General features: G+C 40.5%; 1 long non-coding RNA gene across 1 annotated transcript; it reads right to left on the reverse strand.

The window, feature by feature from the left end:
* Positions 1-6476: 6476 nt before the first annotated feature.
* LOC120747535 lies at positions 6477-19883 on the reverse strand. Its single transcript, XR_005699145.1, has 3 exons — positions 19672-19883; positions 11930-11936; positions 6477-6487 (listed from the first exon to the last, which is right to left on the reverse strand). It is a non-coding gene; the product is annotated as an uncharacterized LOC120747535 (long non-coding RNA).
* Positions 19884-20608: the final 725 nt, after the last annotated feature.

Below are 20608 nucleotides of genomic sequence, written 5' to 3' on the forward strand. Positions count from 1 at the left end.
CATCCACAACTGAACTGTATCTGCTTCTTTGCTTTGCTTCATTGACTTATGCTATGTTATATTTCTGCCTGAGCTGTAGAGGCGCTAGTGTATCCTATTTGCAGTCTGTATGCTAAACTCGATTAACCACATTTTTGCTCCCAGCAGCGACCTACGGTGATTATAAATGAGGTCAACAACACAGAAGTGCATAAACTGCAGTTCCACCAAGTGCCACTTGAGGCTGGTTCCAAGAAGGAGACAGTCCCCATAGGCTGCCATGTTAAAACAGGTCCTGTCTCAACTCTACATTTGCAGTTGAGTTGGCGTGGGCTGTGTCAGGCAGCTGGAGGAGTGATTGAAGACCTCTTCACTGTGCATGTGCTATTGTAAGCTTTTGGATCATTATTTAACTAATATCACGACTTTCTATGTAGTACAAAGCATCCCAGAAGTTTATGCTTAAGGTCTGGAGTGGATAGAAACTGTATTTTATTAGCACTGTTTAGCTGATATCTGCGTCTACATTGCACCTGGGCAGTTTATGAACACATGTGCTAACCAGGTTTGCTAACATTAGCTGATAGATTATCCCTCTAAGCTTTCATCCGTGTAAGATAACTTCAGGGGTCCGTTCTTCGTACCTCGCTTACCACATCCAAGATCAAATGACACATCCAAGATCAAATCATCGCACCAACTTTGAGCTCGCTATTCCGGTTCTCCGAACACACCTGTTGTTGACGATTATTATAGCTGGATGAAGTGATGTGAGATCACTGGGTGGCTTAACAGGGGCTACGCATCGATAGTAGAAACATTGATCGGCAACCCTTTGATTGGTCGGCGAAAATGTCGAAGGAGGGCGCTCAGTATTTTTCGTCAGAAGAGCAAGAACTCTTGATTGGGGGGATTTCAGGAGTTTCAAAGTTTAATTAAAACGCAAGGGAATACTGCAAAGGCTGCAAAAGCAAGGAGAGAGGGCTGGCAGAAAGTTGCTGACAAATTAAACTCGTAAGTAATTTAATAATAATAATAATAATAATGGATTGGATTTATATAGCGCTTTTCAAGGCACCCAAAGCGCTTTACAATGCCACTATTCATTCACTCTCACATTCACACACTGGTGGAGGCAAGCTACGGTTGTAGCCACAGCTGCCCTGGGGCAGACTGACAGAAGTGAGGCTGCCATATCGCGCCATCGGCCCCTCTGGCCAACACCAGTAGGCGGTAGGGTAAATTTATTATATTATATTACATTATATCCTCTTTCACATTAGAGCCACAACAGGACCCACTAGAACATGGGAACAAGTAAAAGTGAAATATAAGAATATGCTACAGAATGGTAATATTTATCACTTATATTGCTTTTAGTCTCTTGAAAAGAGACCCTGAAATAATCTGTTTGTTTGTTTATCACAGCAACCAAGAAAAGGGCAGAGCAAAAAAAGACAGGTGATGGTCCTGCACCCCCTCGTCAACAAGTTGGTTAAGTACATAATACCCTCACGGGAATATCGATATCTCTCAATGAGCACACTGTCGCGCTGAGCTAAAGGATCCTGTCTATCCCGCAATATACGCTGGATTCTGAAAACTCTCCTTATCAATCTTGCACCTTCTGCAATGGGCTGGCTCGCGTATAAGGACAGGGACATGGCTGCGACAGACTTCCCAAATCCACCTTCGCTTTTATAGCCGTGGTCTCTCATCTTGATTACACGAAGTAATTTACAATTACTACTCTGAAATATGAATTACATCTGTAATAATCACATACATGTAATAGAATGATTAATAGTACATTTCCCTTTTTTTAGGAAATGACCTGTATGTATCTGTATGGAATCAATAAAAGAATCAAATACTGCATTATCTTTAGTTACACTGATAATATTTATTTATGGAAAAACAGTGGTAAAATATCGCTGTTGCTTTCGTATAAATGAAGCGGACATACCTGAGTGGCTGCGATCTAATCCTGTTTACATAAAGTAAGCCTGCTCCCGAGCAGGTTTACGCTTACGGATCTGTTGCTATGACAGCAAGTCCCGGATGAGCTTCGGAGAACCGAACGATCCAAGATCACGCGAAATCGTCAACAATCAAATCCAGCTAACTTACTTAGCGAGGTACGAAGAACGGACCCCTGGTTGCAAAACAAACAAACAAACAAAAAACAATGTGGCAGTAAACAATGACTGTATATTTTACGCAGTTAACATATCCCAAACAAAAAAAACATGTATGATTTGTTCTAGCTCTACATCAAAAGATAAGAGTGGCACTGATCCTTTCATCTGAAAGGCCTTTACACACTGAGTTCAGAAAAACTACATGAAATTCCACATTTTTCCAAGGTAGCAGCAGGGAGAATTTCATGGTTTGTTGCAGAAGTTGAAGCAGTATCACAGCCGCTTTCATACATATTTCAGAGAGCCGACTGACCCGGAGCAGGGACTAGCAGTGTGTTTGAGGTAAAATAGTATTATTTTACTGGTTCCATATCATTAAGTATTCAGTGTACCAGTGCATGTTTTGAGCTAGGGGCACACTCCATAATGCAGTGGCCTGAATGGTCAGATGTGTTTATCCACTGGTGAAAAATTGAAACAATCAAGCTTGATTGTCCTTCAACTTTGGTGTTTTATGTTCAGACAGTGAAAACTCACCTGTCATCACAGCACTAATGAGACAATCCATGGCCTAGGATTCACAGTTTCTCATCAGAAATGTCCGGTATCTCAAATAAAAAGCAGCTTAAAGTCGCGAGGCAGGCAAAGGAGCTCTGCAATGAGGCACAGCAAGTGCGTTTCCAGATTTCAAAGTCAGCCACAATCATTACATTTGATTCCAGAAAAAGATCAAAGCGAGCTGAAGGGAACCCGCACGCTGCAGACATGAGGAAAAGCTCCTCACCAGAGCTCGACAAAAATAGACGCTTTTGCATTTCAACCACGCTAAAGAATCAGCACACATTTCCGTCCGCGGATCTTCTACAGTGCACCATGTTATGTATATTTAGAAAGACAGTTGAAGGACATTTTGCCACATTTGTTACATGCAACAAACGACAAACAAAATTAGAGAATGACTTGTTTTATGGGCCTCCGCTGTGGCACCAACCAGCATCGCCACACTGTCTCCACACAATAAAACACTGAGGCATTAAGGCCCTTGACAAAGGATCTTGCCACAGTCATTGTTACAAACAGGCATACACCGGATTTCTAAAGAAAGTAATGTTTGTTTAGCAGAAGTTCGAAAGGATCATCTGAGAACCAGGATAACCAGTTGACCAATATGACAGTGACCAAAAAAAGAACCAAAAATATTAAGTGATGGTTTATAAAGTTGTGATTTAAAATAGTTGTTTGTTTTTTTTGTTTTTAAATACCCTACTTCCTTACTACTGCTGGCCTATTAGAACAAGGCCAATTGTTTTTCCTGAGTATAAGTAGCTGCTGGCTCCATCTACAAACACTGTTGCAATAAAAGAGCAGTGTCAGTCTTCTTACCTCTACAAAAATATACAGAGGGGGGAAAAAAAGCACTGTAGGATTAAACAATGTTGCTTAAGATGGGTGCGTGGACAAAAACGGCTTTCAAGCACACACGCAATCACACACACAAAGCACAGTGGAAGAATTACTGTAGAAGACTATTCCATGGTCCCTAAATCTCAGCAGGCTCTTCATTATACTTAACTTAAATTAACAGCCACTTCAATAACAATAAAGCAACAGTAGGCAAGCTAATGAAACACTGAGCTGTTTCCAGCGTGCAAGTCTGACCCAGACTTCACTCACACCCACCAGCATACTTTCCCTTTACATCAGCAAATAAGAAAACTGCAAAGCTGCTTTTATTATTCATAAAACAAGATAATATAAACTGTCACTGGCACTGCAGACACAATTGTGGAGCTTTTTATTTTTTTTAAACTGTGCATTACACTCTCATAAAATTCCCTCTTTTTATTCAATACAGCATGTCTAGACTATATTTTTATTATCATTATTGCCAGTAGCTAATTAGGATTTTATTGTGCAAGTCGAATGGGGTTTTGGTCTGCCTTTGTTTTTCTAAGTTTTTGTCATTCCTTGTGTCCCTGGGGGAATGCCAGTCAAGCAGCTAGTCAGCCACCCACTCGGATTCGGAGCTGATGCAGGAACCACAAGGAACCAGGGACCGCCTGCATGTCTCCCCGAACGTCACACTGAAGCTAACAAATAAAAGAGCTGTGCTCTGACACACTGAGAGACAAATCTGATGAAACGAGTCACAAAGACATTTAATAGCTGATACTTTAGCATCACATAAAAACACAAATCTTTTAAAACCCGCTGTGATTTTCACAGGCCTAAAAAGACTCCTGACTAATTCATTTTTTTGGCAGTGGTACATGTCTTTTAAGACTTAACCTATTCCAGCATGCTAAACCACGTGGACAGGTAGCCAGTTCTACCTAATGTACAGTAGCTTTCATTTCAATACTGGCAAAAGCTGTCAACCTGACAACTGTGTCTCATTTCTCATTTGGTGGCCTTTATTAACTGTTTTCAGATTTCATGATTATGTCAAAGGTCACTTGAATGGGCATCGGCACAATTACTGTATTTGGCATTTACTCATTATTGCTTCTGTCTTACTAAAGCCTGAATTATGCTCAGTTGGGGTTATGGACAGCTAGAGACACAATAGTTGAGTAGTCATTGCTGCTATACTTTTTTAAGGTCTGCTTGAAGTTGGCTCCCAGGGCACATGAAAAATTGGTGCACAAATTCTTTAGACGTCCACGCAGTCGCAAAAACAGGCATGCAAACATTTCCATCGAGACTCACTCATGGATGTGGAAAGTGAAATCTCTGCTTGAGTCCACCCAGACTGAAGCATCTCGACTACTTGCAGGAGTTTCCGTGCAACAACCTTACATAGATAGTAGTAATCGCCAAGATTTTAATGTTTTTAAGTTTTCAACAAAATGTATTAATTTCCCCGCGCGACATGCTCTTTTGCTAGACCAATAACTTCCTATCATCCCCAGGTGCTGCCTACCTTGTGTTTATTGTAAAATAGCAGACATTATGTACTGGGATGTTCCCGATCATATACTTTACAGCTTTATAACTAGGGATGGGTACCGGTATCCGGTGCCATGATGGCACCGGTTCTGACATAAACGGTAGTAACCAGACCGAAAAGCAGCGCACATTTCGGTGCTTTATTTCGGTGCTTTTTTTTCCTGAGCTGTGATACACTTTAGATTCTAGCCAATCATTTTATGTTTCCGAGGATAGTAGGCGGGTCCAGGTACGTACGTTCTTTTAGAGCAGAGCTACAGATTAAAAATGCCCAAGGCGAAGCGGTCAAAAGTCTGGCTGTACTTCACAGCAAAATATGCAAACTCAGCAGCAACAAGTGCTTTAAGGTGATACTGTGATACTGCCAAAGGAGGTAACACCTCAAATCCGATGAAACACCTGGCGATGCATAGCGTTTTTTTTAAAAGCCGAGAAATGTGCCGCATTTGATAGCTTGCTGCGAGACCTCACACCGTGCACATCTACTGCGGGTGTGGTGCCTGTTATCGGACCCGGAGTTAAAAACCCGAAGAGGAGAGTCCTGGCCCCTAGCCCTGCCAGTGTAGCAGAAATGATGACGGAAGATGATGGCAGCAGCAGCCGTTCTTCTCTGCGTGAGTAGCTTAATGTTGTTCGTGTGTTGAGTAGGCTAACCACGTTATTACATTAATGCATGTAAGGTGAACTAGCAAACATCATCATAGCTACATGCGGCTGTCTTCTTGTTTGATGGCAGGTACTCCCTTCACCCTGGCCAAAAAGGCTAAAATGACCAAAGAAAAAGTGGAAAACAGTTAAACATGAGAGGTTTTGGACAAAGTTTGTGTTTTTTCCATTGTTTAAGCACTGCTTCCAGCCAAGAGTGATACCATATATGCCCCATAGCTGCAGAAAAGGCTAAAATTGTTATCTTTTTACAAAAAACCAGCTGAACATGAGAGGTTTTTGGACCAATTTTGTGTTCTCCATTCTTTAAGCACCGGTTTGAGCACCGTTTGAGCACCGGCACCGTTTCAAAAGTACCGATTTGGCACCGGTATCGGATAAAACCTAAACGATACCCATCCCTATTTATAACTTTATGGTGAGAGTCTCATGTTCCACCACATCCCAAAGATCCTCTATTGGATTGAGAACTAGTGACTGTGAAGGAGGACTTTTAAGAGAAATGAACTTATTCCGGTTTTCAAGTGTGAGATGATTTGAGCTTTGTGACATGGTTTGAACCTGGATCTTTCACCAGTTACACAAATGTGTAAACCACTGGGATTTTCAAACAGTGCTCATTTTGTTTTAAGCGTTCCAAGAAACTATCTCCCGACATCATTAAACCACCTTACGCCTGAACCCTTCACACAACATGGATCCTTTCAGTTTGTTTACACCAGATTCTGCCTCCTAAACAGCAGAAATCAAGACTCCTCAGACCAGGTTTCCTGTATTTATCTCACAGGAGTGACACTCATTGCAGTCTTCTGTCGTAGCGCATCTGCTTCAAGGTTAGACACATGGTGCGATCAGACATGCTCTTCTGCATATATTGATTTAATATGTGTTTTGCTTTGTTTTTTGTTCCCTTCCTATCAGTTTGAAGTCAGGTTGGTCATTCTGCTCTGACCTCTGATGTCAACAAGGCGTTTTATTCCCCAGAGAGTTGCAGTTCATTTTCTCTCTTTTGGACCATCCCCTACATGACTATATAGCTAATTGCACTGAGTTGCTGGCATGTGATTGACTGATCAGATATTTAAGTTAATGAGCAGTGGTAAAGGTGTACCTAACTAATAATAGGAAGGTTTAGCATTGCCATTTGTGAAAAAAGAGGCAAACCTTTAGAAATATTAGAAAGGAGATATTAATTTAGCTTCTTTAGCTTTCCTGAATGATGTCTTTAATACAATTAACCTGTACTGGCCTGATTCAAGGTGAAATTGTCATCTTACACAGGACCTTTTTTTCCCTTTCTAGTAATTAAAGCATAGTAATTAAAAGTTGATGAAGGCATTATCTTTCTCCCCCTTTCTTTTATTACTATACTATTTTAATGTTCTCTTTCTCTCTCCAGTGATGGATGAGTCAATGGTGCAGATTTTCCTCCCGGTAGGAAAACACACAGAAGAATTTTATGTAAAGCCTTTCAGAGAAATGTAGTCGCTGCTGCTGGGCTGCAACACTTCACTGTTAATAGATGAACCATAAATAATGTCTACAGTAGAGCAGAAAGGCCTCCTCTAGTATTTTATCCACTAATGTATTTCTCCAGGAAAAACTTGTTAAGGCTACAGAAACCATCATATAAGTGTGTTCCTAGAAATGTATGCTGTGATTTTCATCGTGCAGCGAATGTTTATGACACCCAAATTTGACTGACAGACAAAATAAGGGTGAGAGTAAAAAAGATAATAAAGAAAAAGATGGAAAACCGAAATGGAAAGTAGCCCACAACCTATATATAGGGTCGATGTGGTGCCGGTGAAGCTTCTTATAACAGAGGCAGTGGTTGGTGTCATGTTACGCTTTTTTCTCTCCCCTCTCTCCTCGTGTCTCTTTCTGTCTCTCTTTGTGGCTACTTTGGTCCTGCCTTAGAGCTCTTTATTTACCCCCTCAAACCTCACATTTACAACGCAATTACCCCAGAGGACGTCAGCAGCCCGCTCTCCACTCCACAGCTGTCGGTGGGGCTGTCCAAAAGAGAAAGAGAGAGAGAGTGAGAGAGCGGGATGGGGGCAGGGAGCGAGGAGGTGGAGACAGAAGATGCTACCCTGCTCACGCCTCCTTGAAATTTGCCACAGAATGACTGTTAGGGTTTCATCCAGGCTGTTTGTGTCCTGATGACTGAGAGGTAAACAACAGGTGTTACCTATGGGATGCCTGGGGGGATAATCTAAGAAGGGATTAGCTAGGATAGCATACAGTAGATTGGATGACACAACAAGAAACCTGAAGCACCGTGGCTTTGTCAGCCCTCTGGCACATGCACAGGTTGCTTATAGGTACTTTTATATCTGTTGTTTGTCTTCTCATTGAAGGTGGAGCACGAGGACATCGAACAGGCTTTACAACTCCGGACAGCGAACATACTTCATAATGTGTTCTGTAGATCGTGACCACACCACTGAGATCATTACATCAGCTTACCGCAATATTTATATACCATCTCTGTGTTTCATTCCACACAGTCCGAGTCTGCTGGCTCTGTGGGTTTAGCCTCTCATCCACATGGATCCACACACCTAAAATAGTTGTGAGCTGAATACAGATGTAACCGTGATAACTATGACGGCACACTTCATTACTTTTCCAAGCCACAGTTAACAAGACTTACAATAAAACTGTGTAACGCTATGTGGTATTGTCTTGGATGTGTCTAATCCATCATTGGTAGAAGGATTTTGTGGGGTTTAATTACATCAAGTCACAGCGAAATAGAATTTACGGCATCTTTATCGTCTATAATGTGATAAATTAGGTGGAACACAAGATGAGGGTGTGGTGTAGCTAAAAGTGAATTAAAAAAATAGATTTTTCACATATATTTAGCAATTAAAGGTGAACTTTGGAGAGAAAACCATCTCGGGTATAAGTTATCAAACATAGTCACTTAAAAACTGGCTTATCTTATTTTTTTTCTTATGTTTTCTTAAATTAGTTCTCAAATGTATAAATAGTCTGACCACAGAGTTTCTTTCAGGATATATTCAAAGACAAGAGAGTATTGGTAACAAGAAACTGTAAAATATACCATACTGCAGATCTAAATTTGGACAACCATCTACTGAACACACTTCCAAGTGAAATCAGATTGAGTACAGATACTAAATGTTGTTCATAATATTTCACCCCACCTCTGAAAAGCTCTGCTCAGAATATACAACCAGCGTTTTGAGATCAGTGGCCGTCACTCCGTGACCCTGTTTCTGCCAGAGGTTTCTTCCTGTTAAAAGGGAGTTTTTCCTTCCTACAGTCGCCAAGTGCTTACTCAAAGTGGGTTGTGTGAATATTAGGCTTTTCTCTCTATTATTGTAGGGTCTTTACCTTACAATAAATAACTCCTTAAGGTGACTCTTGTTGTGATTTGGTGCTATATCAATAAAACTGAATTGAAGGAACTCTGCTTTTCATCTGTCTGCCTTTTCTTTTAAAGCTATCAGGAATTGGGAGAAGGACCATCTGAACACTTGCATACATTTCCACTCTTTTTCATGTTTTTAGATGTATTTGAAGGTAATGGATTCATGGGATTTGTGTACTAGAAACAATTTAAAAAATACTAGCTTCACAAGACCAGGTACTTGAATAACCAGCACTGCCTTAATGGAAAAACAAAAACACCACACACCCGTAATAAATCTTCCTATTTTAAAGGTGTCCTGTGTCTGATTTAACTTTCATTGTGCATTTTTCTTAGGCAACACATTTTGCACGAGAGAAATTTGCCACATGAGACTGAGTCATACAGACCTTTGTATTTATGTATTTAGTATGAGTTCAAGATGAAGCATCAATTTATTTACTACTACTAGATGCTGAACTAAACTGGATTGTTGACTTGAGCATATGCTAGTTCCATTGAATGCATAGAGTGTGAAGAGAAGTTAAGCGCACAACAGAGCCCTGAGAGAGACATGATCATTGCTAGCTTTCTTGGATGTTTCCATTAGCAGAGGAGTTTTTGGAATTGATCCCTGCTTTTCCTTTGTGGCTCTCTCTAATGTACTGTAACTGCTGTCTTTGTCTCTTTCTTTACACACACACACTGCATGCCAAGCAGTAATCTGATGGGCAGAGCTGCGCTCAGATGGTTTGACTCATATTCCTGCTGTTAGATGCTGATGTGAAACAGGTGCTACCTGACCTTCATTCCATTGCTGCTCTGTCTTCAGTTCCTCCACCATATTCCCTTTACTTAAAAACAAATCACAGTGTATTATGTGCTTTCCCCCTCAGCTTGGTTATATTTACAGAGACATCTTAACAGCTAAGTGCTGTAATAACTGATCCTTGTATTTTCCCAGTATTTGAATGTGAAGCCAATCCCTGTTTTTGCATAAACTCAGCTTGAAGCCATTGTCTCCCAAGGTGCATTTTGGAGCCTGCATTTGTTATGTTAATGTGTTAATGAGATCTTCTTTCCACAGTAAAGCTCTGTCTTGTACTTACCAAAGCAGATTTGTTCATGTTGATCAAAACATGACTGTATGACACCTCTGGGCACAGGCACACTGAGGCGCCTGCCCATTATTTCTAAATGAGCCATGGTGTAGTGATTGTTTGTCTTTCTTTCTTAGGGTAACAATTGATTGGGTAAATGTTTTTACTGGAATCAGATGAAAATTTAAAGACCAAGCCCGTGATTTCATTCTTTCCTGACTGCCTGAGTTCTTCACTGTGTATCAGGATGTTGCCTTATCTAACCTACGCTGATATAATTCAAAGTGATACTTAAAAAAAGAAAAAGAAAAAAGCCTCTACATTTAATTAGTGGGCTTGTGGGGAAGCCGATACCCTCTATTTATTTGGCCAAATGTAGCTGTTCCGGTTGAGACGGATGAAACACGCTCCTGCCATCAGTCACTTCTTTGGTGATGTTCTGAGAAGCGTTTAATTATGTCCGAAATTTACGTTCTGAGAAAGTGCATCATTCACATTGAGTTTGTTTCCCAGGCCCAAGTTAACGGCCATGCGCAGCTTCTCTTATTTCATACAAACTGGCTTCCTTCATGTGATCTACATCATAAAGAAAAAAATCTTTTATTTAACAGTATTTACAAATGTTCAGGGTGACGGTTAAAGTTTTAAGCTCCTTCCTGTTTAATTTATAAACGGTCCTAAGGATTGTAACGAGCCACTTTGGTGTGAAAAAGCTGGTAATCCCACCTCAGGGCCTAAAATAACTTTAGTTATCTTTCTCGCTAATGAAAGGAGAGATGCACAAAGAGAAAAGAGGAAGGTGGTAACTCAAGATTTGGGTCTGTGTGGCTGGTTAGCGTGCGGACTGTGGGAGGCCTAGATTGCATCCTGTGTTTCCCGTGCCTCTGAGAAAAGAGTCAATTCTCTTTGGTGGTGTCTGATGTCACGGGCTCCACTCGCTGCTCTGGTTACCTGTTCACCACCCCGGGGTTTGTTTATTTTTGACGGCAAATAAGATAATAATAAATAACTTAACATGGCCATGTGTGTTTCTTTATGTGTAACCTGTGATCTTTGGTGCATCTGCTAGAACACAGTAATGAGAAATGAAGCTGTGGCATAAAGTGACACAAAGCAGCAGGTGTGGGAAGAAATGGCTCAGTCGACCTGCCCAAGCCCTGACATTTCCCAAGGTAACTATCAAAAGCTTGGATTTCCAACCGTCTACTTGACCTGTGTGTGCATTTACATTGTATTTGTGTGTGGAAGAAAAGTGGGGGATTGAGGTGGAAGGATAAAAGCTGCAGAATACAGACATGGTGAGAAACCAAAGTTATGTAAATGTTTTTCAGGACCCAGAGGGAGCTGCTGGAGTTCTGATTAATTCCCATCAGTTGGTGCTGAAGACTATAAGGTTAAAAAAACATCTTGGGAAAGTAGAGTTAAAAAGAACTGACATTCCCATTCACTGTAGACTGGTTGCTATCTCATTCAAGTGGCATTTCTTATATTATTTTGCTTCATTAATTTTGGAAAAAAACAATGAATAAATTACTCTTATAAAGGAAAATGTAGTTTAACATCTTTATTACTTTCTTGTCAATTAATGAGAATATCAGCATCACTTTTGCAGTGGTATGAGGCTGTAAACAGATGATTTGCTTGACTGGGCATAAAGACTGACAACGGTAGGAAAGAAGAAACTCATAATTTATATATTATATTTTAACAAACGCACTTTCAATACAAGTGGTGTTAATCAACAATTTATTGCCTGAGCCAAACAACCAACCAGTCAACCAACCAACCAACTAACCTAACAAACAAAACAGGTTTTAATAAAGTGGGAGTGCTGTATAACTTCTTCCCTGAGCCCAACATCCAGCCAACGATCAAACCAAGTGTTAGTAAAGGCGTTAAGTACGCTACAATTTCTTGCCTGAAAAAGCCACGACACGGGCACCCAAATCCTAGAGAGAGCTAAAGTATTTTTCCATCACTGAGGCAACCATTGCCTGGCTCTAACCAAAGGTGTGTCACAGAGGCGGTGCATAGGCTGGCATCACCCGCATGGAAATATGATTGCACAATGATTACTTTTACTTAAAGTATATATTGATGCAAACATTTTTGTACTATTATGCAAGTGTGATTATGAGTGTTACTTAAAGGGTGTAAATACTTGTTTCACCACTTTGCATCTAATAGAGAACCATTTTCAGGCTCTTGTGCTGTGACACAGTCTTTCCTACACCCAGTTCTCTGCACTGTATCCGTATACACTGTATTTGGTCCTTCCCCCCACTTTCTTCTTAATCTTCCCCGTGCCACCCCATTGAAAAACTCCTGGAAACGCCCCTGACTGTAGCTTTACAATTAACTGACAGATTTGAAAATATGAGAGAATTCGAGCTGTGATATCCCAACTATTGCTTAACGGTGAACCAAAAGGAGAAAACTGTGTATTGTGCTTGTCCGGCATGAATTCTCCCTCGCTTATAAGAGAACGCACCAGATGTAACGTAAACATACATTAGTGTGAAAGTCTTTAATAATCTTTTATTTTAGCATCTTGTGGTTACAGGACACATATGAGCAGAGGACTTCAAACATTTCTTTCACTGATGTGTGTTAAGCTGCTAGCTTCAGCTTTTACCCCCTCTGGTCTGTAATTAGCCTAGTAGAAATCTGGTGCTCGCCACACAACAAAACACAGGGTTGTTCTTTCATTGTGAGCAGGTTGTTTTGATCATTATCTTATCATTCTGCTGCTGAACCCTTGTGTCTGTACATTTTTAAAAAAAAAAAAAAGACAGATGCCCTTAGCTGCCTCAGCTTATTACATGCTTATGACACTCTATGAGACACACAACAATAATTGTTCAGTTTCCCCTCAGTCTGAACTGCTGCCAGACTGACAGTATGAATTTGCTATTATTTCTGATCTGTTTTCGCCTTTTCTTTGTGTTCCTTGATAAAAAGCCGTAATGAAACCGTTGTTGCTGTGATATACTGTTTTGTTGAAGTATCATTTAATTTCGCTTAACTACAAGCATCATTCCTCTGTGTTTAGTGGGAAATTCTTGTAAATGTCCCAGAAGGTGCGCTGACATCAAGGAAGGGGTTTACATGAGTGCAACGTACTTAGGAACAGTGAGGCAAGGCAAGAGGGAGAGAGAGTTTGGATGCAAAATGTCACAAACATCTGTTCCTCGATGATGCAATTGCATCAGGCTTGCAGCTCAGTGTAGCTGGAGCTTTATTGCTTTCAAAAGTGGACCTAACGCTTAACGTTTTGGTTGCACATGCTGGAAGTCAGGTATGGGCATGTTGTAGGCAAACCTTATCTGTACACATGAATCATCAACAAAGCAGAGGTATGCTCCCTTTACACACCCTCTCCTCTACACGACGAGGAAAGCCCTTTGTGTAATCGTATTGATTTAAAGCATGCTGATATGCATTTACATGCAGAACACGTGTGTGTGACGCCAGTGTCGCATGGCACCATGCCCAGTAATTCCAGATCTGCAATCCTGCCCCGATGCCAAAAAGAAGACTCCCCACGCCTTGTTCTATCCAGCCTGAGTCAGCAGAGCAGGGATGGTGCCCTGTGGATTTTGTCCATATTTATTAGCAAGGGCAGAGCTCTCACAGTGGACGGACAGGTTTTCGCACATGAGTAAGGCAATTTCAGGGACAAAGTAACAAAGGTCATTGCATAATCACAGAAAAGTAGGGAGTTCAGTTATAATACAGCTCAATAAAAGTGTTGGATTAAAATATGTTTTCATGTCCTCTTGTTTGCTTGTTTTAGCAAAAGTATGAAATCAGCAGTCTCAGATATAATAAATTATAGTTGTAGGGGCTTTTTTGTATCACCGATGAAAATATTGGCAAGATCCCCCAGAAATTAAAGGAGATGATGAAATGTTTGATGAAATATTCCTGGTTAAGTATCACATATTATTAGACCTGTTAAATTTATAAGTCATAACAAAAGTCCTTCTCTCCGCAGTGTGTGCCTGGTGTGTGTCATGGGTTCGCTGCTCTCCCTCCATGGATGTTGGAAACACTGACACCGTCGTAATTTTATTGCGGCATTTATTGCACCCGCTGAGACACACATCATATGGCGCCCGTGTTTCAGGGCCCGGATCTGTTGCTCGGCTCCTTTTAAACAGCTGCTCGTCCTCTCCAGGGCAGCACAAGGCTGATGTATTTCACTGGATGTTTTCAAAGCATTGTTTGGAGATATGAAATTTCAGATCGATCATATTGTGGAATGGCTCATGGAAAATGACTGCTCGGGGTGTGTTACTGCAGTTCATTGGTAATTTATGGACACACTGAGAGCGCAGCACTTCAGCTGCTTTGTGTTTATTGATGGATATCTGGAAACCACAGAGTTAATCAGTAAAAATGTGTGCTCACGCAGTGAAATGGCAAACAAATCTGAGAAAATACCAAATAAATAGCGACGAGATGCTTTTACAAGTTGTAAGCTGCAGCAGGTTATTAATTCTCATTTTACAATGTGAGTCTGGCCCAAATACAGTCACACAAAGTGACGATATTAAAACCTTAAAGCATTTTCAGCCTGTTTGCCATGAAAATTCTCATTAAAACACTGCATTTCTAAGTTTTTCAATGAAATATACTAATATATACTTAGGAATAACTTAAAAGTAACACTTTATTTAATGAATGTGACTTTTCCATCCATTTCTTTAACTCTTATTGAGTATTGTGGGGAGGCTGGAGCCTAGCTCTGCTGTTACAGTGTGAAAGGCAGGGTACACCTTGAACAGTCTATCAATTCAATTCAGTTTTATTTATAATGCATCAAATTACAACAACAGTCTCCCCAAGGCACTTTATATTGTAAGGTAAAGACCCTACAACAATACAGAAAGAACCCCAACAATCAGATGATCACCTATGAGAGAGCGGGAAGGGAAAAGTTCCCTGTAACAGGAAGAAACCTGAACCAGGCTCAGGGAGGGGCATCCGTCTGGTGCGACCGGTTGTGGGTGAGGGGAATACATGGGGGTACTTTAAAGTGGGTATAAATCATTATCTGCCTACAAGCATACTGAAGCTTACCAATCAACAGCTAGTCTGATACATATTAAGTGTCCCAAACCTCAGGTTAAGCTAATTTGCACATAATGTGGGTGTAAATTTATATGTATCAAACTTTGATACCCTTGCAATGATTTCACTCATATACTTTTGTATATGTAAATCAAATGAGGGAACGTTCAAGTAAAGTTCTTGAATTATGAAACCATTTTTCTGCTGACAAGCCGGTGATGCACAGATACCTATAACAAGTAAAACTAACAGTATCAGAGATTTTTAAAAAGAAACAACAGCAACAACATGAAACTTGATTTACTTTTCACTCTGAAGCAAACATTTCTTGTGTGTGTCGAGGGAACGGCCTTGCTCAGTCAGAAATACAAAGTCTAGATTTTATAGGGGCTCTGCAAGTAATAGTCTGGGAGTTAAACTGACCTGCATGCACTTTGGACTTGTCACACACTGATGGTGGCAATGCAGTTTTTGAAAGAAAGCCTTGAACTTTTTTGCTGTGTTGTAACAGTGATGACCTACCAGGAGAGCTCTCAAGCAGTATCAGCTTGAAGCAATTAAAAGCATTTTTCTTATGGGTGCCGGCGTGGTGACCTTCTGATGTGCTCTATGGAAGTTTGATTCCGATTCCTTGTTTTTAGAAGCAGGTAGACTCAACTATTTCAATCCACAGAGAAGTACTTAGTAAGTAAAAATATAAATAAAAAAAACAAAATTAAAAATCTATAAAATAAAAACTACAAGAGGCACTCTGAGAGTACAAATTCCCCCCAGGCAGTACTTACTTTTAAGGGACTAGAATTGTAATATGTATATAAACTTTACAGTATGTAGGAGTAGGTCAGCTGAACATGAATAACTTGAGCTTGTTATAGAATATTAAACTACAGTATATTTCTAACTAACTAGACAGCTCATTTTCATTCGCTTGATATTATTTTCTTTAAAGATATAAAGAGTGAAATGAGAAGAGGTCAAATGCAAAATGATATATTGTTGAAAACAAAAGTGAAGTAATCCTTTTCTGTGTGACTTTATCAGTCTCTCACATCATTGTGGAGGAATTTTGGCCCACTCTCCTTTACAGCAATGCTTCAGCTCGCTGAGGTTTGCGGGTATTTGTTTATGCACAGCTCTCTTAAAGTAATATCACAACACTTCAATTGGGTTGAGGTCTGGACTCTGCTGTGCTTGGGCTCACGGTCCTGTTTCATGACCCAGTTTCAGCTAAGCTTTAGCTGTCAGACTCATGGCCTCACATGTGACTCTGGGATACTTTGGTATACAGAGGAGTTCATGGTGGAGTCATGACAGCAAGGGGGCCCAGGTCCTGTGGCCACAAAACAAGCCTAAATCTTCACTCCGCCACCACCGTGCTTGATAATTAGTATGAGGTGCTCGTGCTGTTATGCTGTTTGGTTTTCACCACGTGAGTGCTGTGAATTATGACATCTCAATTTGGTTTACTCTGTCCAAAGGACATTATTCCAGAGGTCTTGTGATTTGTTTAGATGCAACTTTGATAGCCTAAGCTGCACTGCCTTTTTCCATACAACCATTCCAAACAAACTGTACTTGTTCAGTCTTTTTTGCATGTCATGAATTGCATTGCACAATCTGACCTTGGGCTGAATTTGCTCGGTAGTCCACTCCTGGGAAGATTGTGGCATTGCATTAACACACCTAAATGTTCAAGACCAGCAAACTGCCAGAACTTCAGTTTCTTTATGGAGGTGGTGCGTTTGATTAGCAGCAGCTGGCTGCACTTAGATTTCCACAGGACTGCATGTGGGAATGAACTTATGTTAATCAAAGACATTATTATAAAATACATGATGTGTCTTTATAGGACAGTTTCTGACTACTGACACACACTGCACTAATACTAGCTGCCTTCTGCTTGTAAATGCTACATAGTTGAACCTAATGTTGTGTGTTGCCAATGAAATTTTGCAAGCTTTGAAACACGTCAACTGAATGGCTTCACAATCTGTTATTATAATGGTATTGGTAACATATGTTGCAAAGTCATTACAATTTATCATCAAAGGACTTTTTATAATTTGTCACGAGCAGCTCTTTGGTTAAATTGTCCTCACAGCAGCTTGCATTACAGACATTGGAGTCAGATGTTTCCGTTATCTGCTGAAAAGCTATAATATAAATACCATAGCAGCTGAACTTTTGCAGACTGTTATGAAGAGCACCTGGAATACATGACCTTTAATTTTTACCAAATGTTAATAAACACCGTATCGGGGAAGATCAGAGGTGAAAAGGTGTTTCTGTAAGATTACAACATATGAGGGCAATAGTTGTCTGCAAATGTTTGTGATGAACTAGTGCTCGGTCACGTCCCTAACCTGATTTGTCATTTGGCCACATATTTTTTGTTTTATATCACGTTGCTCTGCTGTAATGCATCCAACTGTCTGAGGTCAGCGCTGTTTGTTACTCAGAAAGAGAGAGAGAGAGAGATGGTGAACAAGAGGAAGGAGAGAAGCAGATGCTCCCTCAGGAGGAGGGTTGAGCTGCCCACCTCTTCTCTCCCTTCATTCCCCCACTTTTAATTCTAAGAGCATATGGACACTAAAGAAAGACCACAGGACCTGCTGGAGAGGATAAACAAAGGCAAAGGCGAGGAAGGGAACAAAACAGAGAAAGGCAAAAGAGCTGTGAAGCAATAAGAGAAAGCTGAGAGAGAATGTTAAAAACAAAGAGAAAGATGAGTGAGAAGGGCTGCGCGTTTGAAATAAACATGTTTTTTTTTTCGTTCTGAAATCAAAGCTGGACTGAGAATGAATGATGGAAAATAGTGAGCATAGCATTGCGCGTGAGGCAGCAGGCAGCCCGCCCGCTGAGGCAGGGTGGGGCGAGGATATCCTTGACTTAGTTTGCACCCTTTTCTGGATGAAACATAATCACTGTCAAACTGTGGAAATTCTCTTAGGCTTATCACATTAACAAAACCATGTGCTTTGATTGGATGGTCGAACGTTTAGGTTAGCTTGCAGTGCCGAAGGTTTCTAACAGCTTATAACTCTGGACAAACATTATAAGTATTTCAAATCCTTCTCAATTTCTGTAACATTATAGACAAGAAAGAATGATTGGGAGTGACGGTTTGTCTGACGTCTGAAATTTATATCTTGTGACATAAAGAACAGATTTGAGTTCAGATGATTTTGATGCTTTCTGTCCACCCAACATGTGTTCGGCTCAGAGATGAAATGAAAGTAAATGTCTTCATGTCTCATATTCATATCATCTCTAATATGCAACAGTTTCACTATTTAACTGCATCTCGTCTATACCTGTACCAATTCACTGTGCATGAACATGCAAAACCAACAGCTGGATATGCTGTACACAGAGTCTATGGTAATAATTACATGCAAGAAATGCATTTTTCCATTACCTCAAATCAACAAATTATATATGAAAAAAAAATGCTGTACTGTATGAGATGAGTGCGTTTATAAAACAGCTGCACTCCTTACTTTTCACTAATGATTGAGCTAAGTACTTCCTGCTGTTGGCAGGATTTGTTCTAAGCTATGCAAATATAACATGGACGTGCCTCTTTGATGGATCTGCAGGCATGAAATTAAAAGTGATAGATTCTAAACAAGATATAAAACAGTAATTATTAAATATTTACAGCTCACTGCTATGGTTAATGAAAAACCACAGCCATATAACAACTACAACACAAAAGTCCATGACTGTTACACTGATGTCAGCTTGCTTGCTGAGATTTTTTTTTTTTTTTTTTACCACAGCGCATTGCCCTGCACCTTAAGCCTCCTTACTAAACCTGGCAGTAGGGATGGAGTCATAAAATCCATTTTAAGGTTTGTTTAATTTGATCACAGTAATCAGGTAGAGCTTTAAGACTTGGCAAAGATATAAAAGGGAACATTAATAAGGCGTAATTGAAAGGATATTACACATTAGAAACCTGTGCCGTGTTTGTTTTTTTCTCTCTGTGACACCTTTTAAAAAGCAGGATGCAGGATTCTTGGAAAGCACTTCCAGAGAAATGTTCACATCACACTCATGGTCTGCACATGTTGCACAATTTGGCATTTTCTCATTTTTGTGGAATTTGGAATTCTCTAAAATTTATATAACAGATTCTCAGTGTGTACGCATACACACACACACACACACACACACACACACACACACACACACACACACACACACACACACACACACACACACAGATATATCTATATGTATATAAATATCTATCTATCTATATATGTATATATGGTACTTCAACAAGATCTGGGCTATCAACACCTACGCCCTGCCCGTGATCAGGTACCCTGATAATAAGCTGGCCAAAGGAGGACACAGAAGTGGAGACGAGAGTGAAGGTAACAGTTGCCCCAGCAGTAATCGGAGCACTAGGTACGGTGATTCCCAAGCTAGGGGAGTGGCTCCAGCAGATCCCAGGAACAACATCAGAGATCTCTGTCCAGAAGAGCGGAGTCCTATGAACAGCTAAGATACTGCGCAGGACCCTCAAGCTCCCAGGCCTCTGGTAGAGGACCCGGGCTTGAAGAATAGACCGCTCGCAGGGGCAAGAGAGGGAAATTGTTTTTATTTATTTAGTATAAAAAAAACCCTGTTTTTTTCCTGATATGGACCAGGTAATGTGTTAAGAATAATATTATGCCATTTCATCCTTCCTTCATCCCATTCATTTGATGGAAATGAACAGAGGGCTGAATTCAAAGACACTGCGAAAATCAAAGTCAGGTTAGTCCACTTTGCTAAAACTTCATTCCAGCAATTCAAAATGGTACTTAGTAGTTTGTATGCCTGACAATGTCCAAGCATGCTCCTAATGAGACATTGACGGTGTCCTCGGGGATCTCCTCACAGATCTTGACGAGGGCATCCCTGGGAAACTGGACAGTCTGAGGTGCAAGCTGGTGGCGTCAGATGGACCGAAACATATGATGCCAGTACCTCTTGGCCATCAGGGTGCCATGAGGTACAAGTGTTGCCTAGCCTGTAGAGGGCTGAGCGAACCTCCATGGACACAGCACAGAGACACAGCAAAACCTCTGGCAATGGCATTGATGTGCCACCCTGGAGAAGCTGGACTACTATACTTTCAGATGAGCTAACACCAGGAAAATAGGTTCAAATGTAGAAAATAAAGCTAGACAGTGAATTTCTGCTGTTTGCAATGAGATTCACAAGAATAAATATCACTGTGAATCAGTGTCAAAGGCATTTGAGTGTTGTTAAATTTTGGCTACTTTAACACACTTTTCAAAAAATTGTTTTTCTTG

The sequence above is a fragment of the Simochromis diagramma genome, unplaced genomic scaffold, assembly GCF_900408965.1.
Source record: "Simochromis diagramma unplaced genomic scaffold, fSimDia1.1 OVJJ01000596.1, whole genome shotgun sequence".
NCBI lineage: Eukaryota > Metazoa > Chordata > Actinopteri > Cichliformes > Cichlidae > Simochromis > Simochromis diagramma.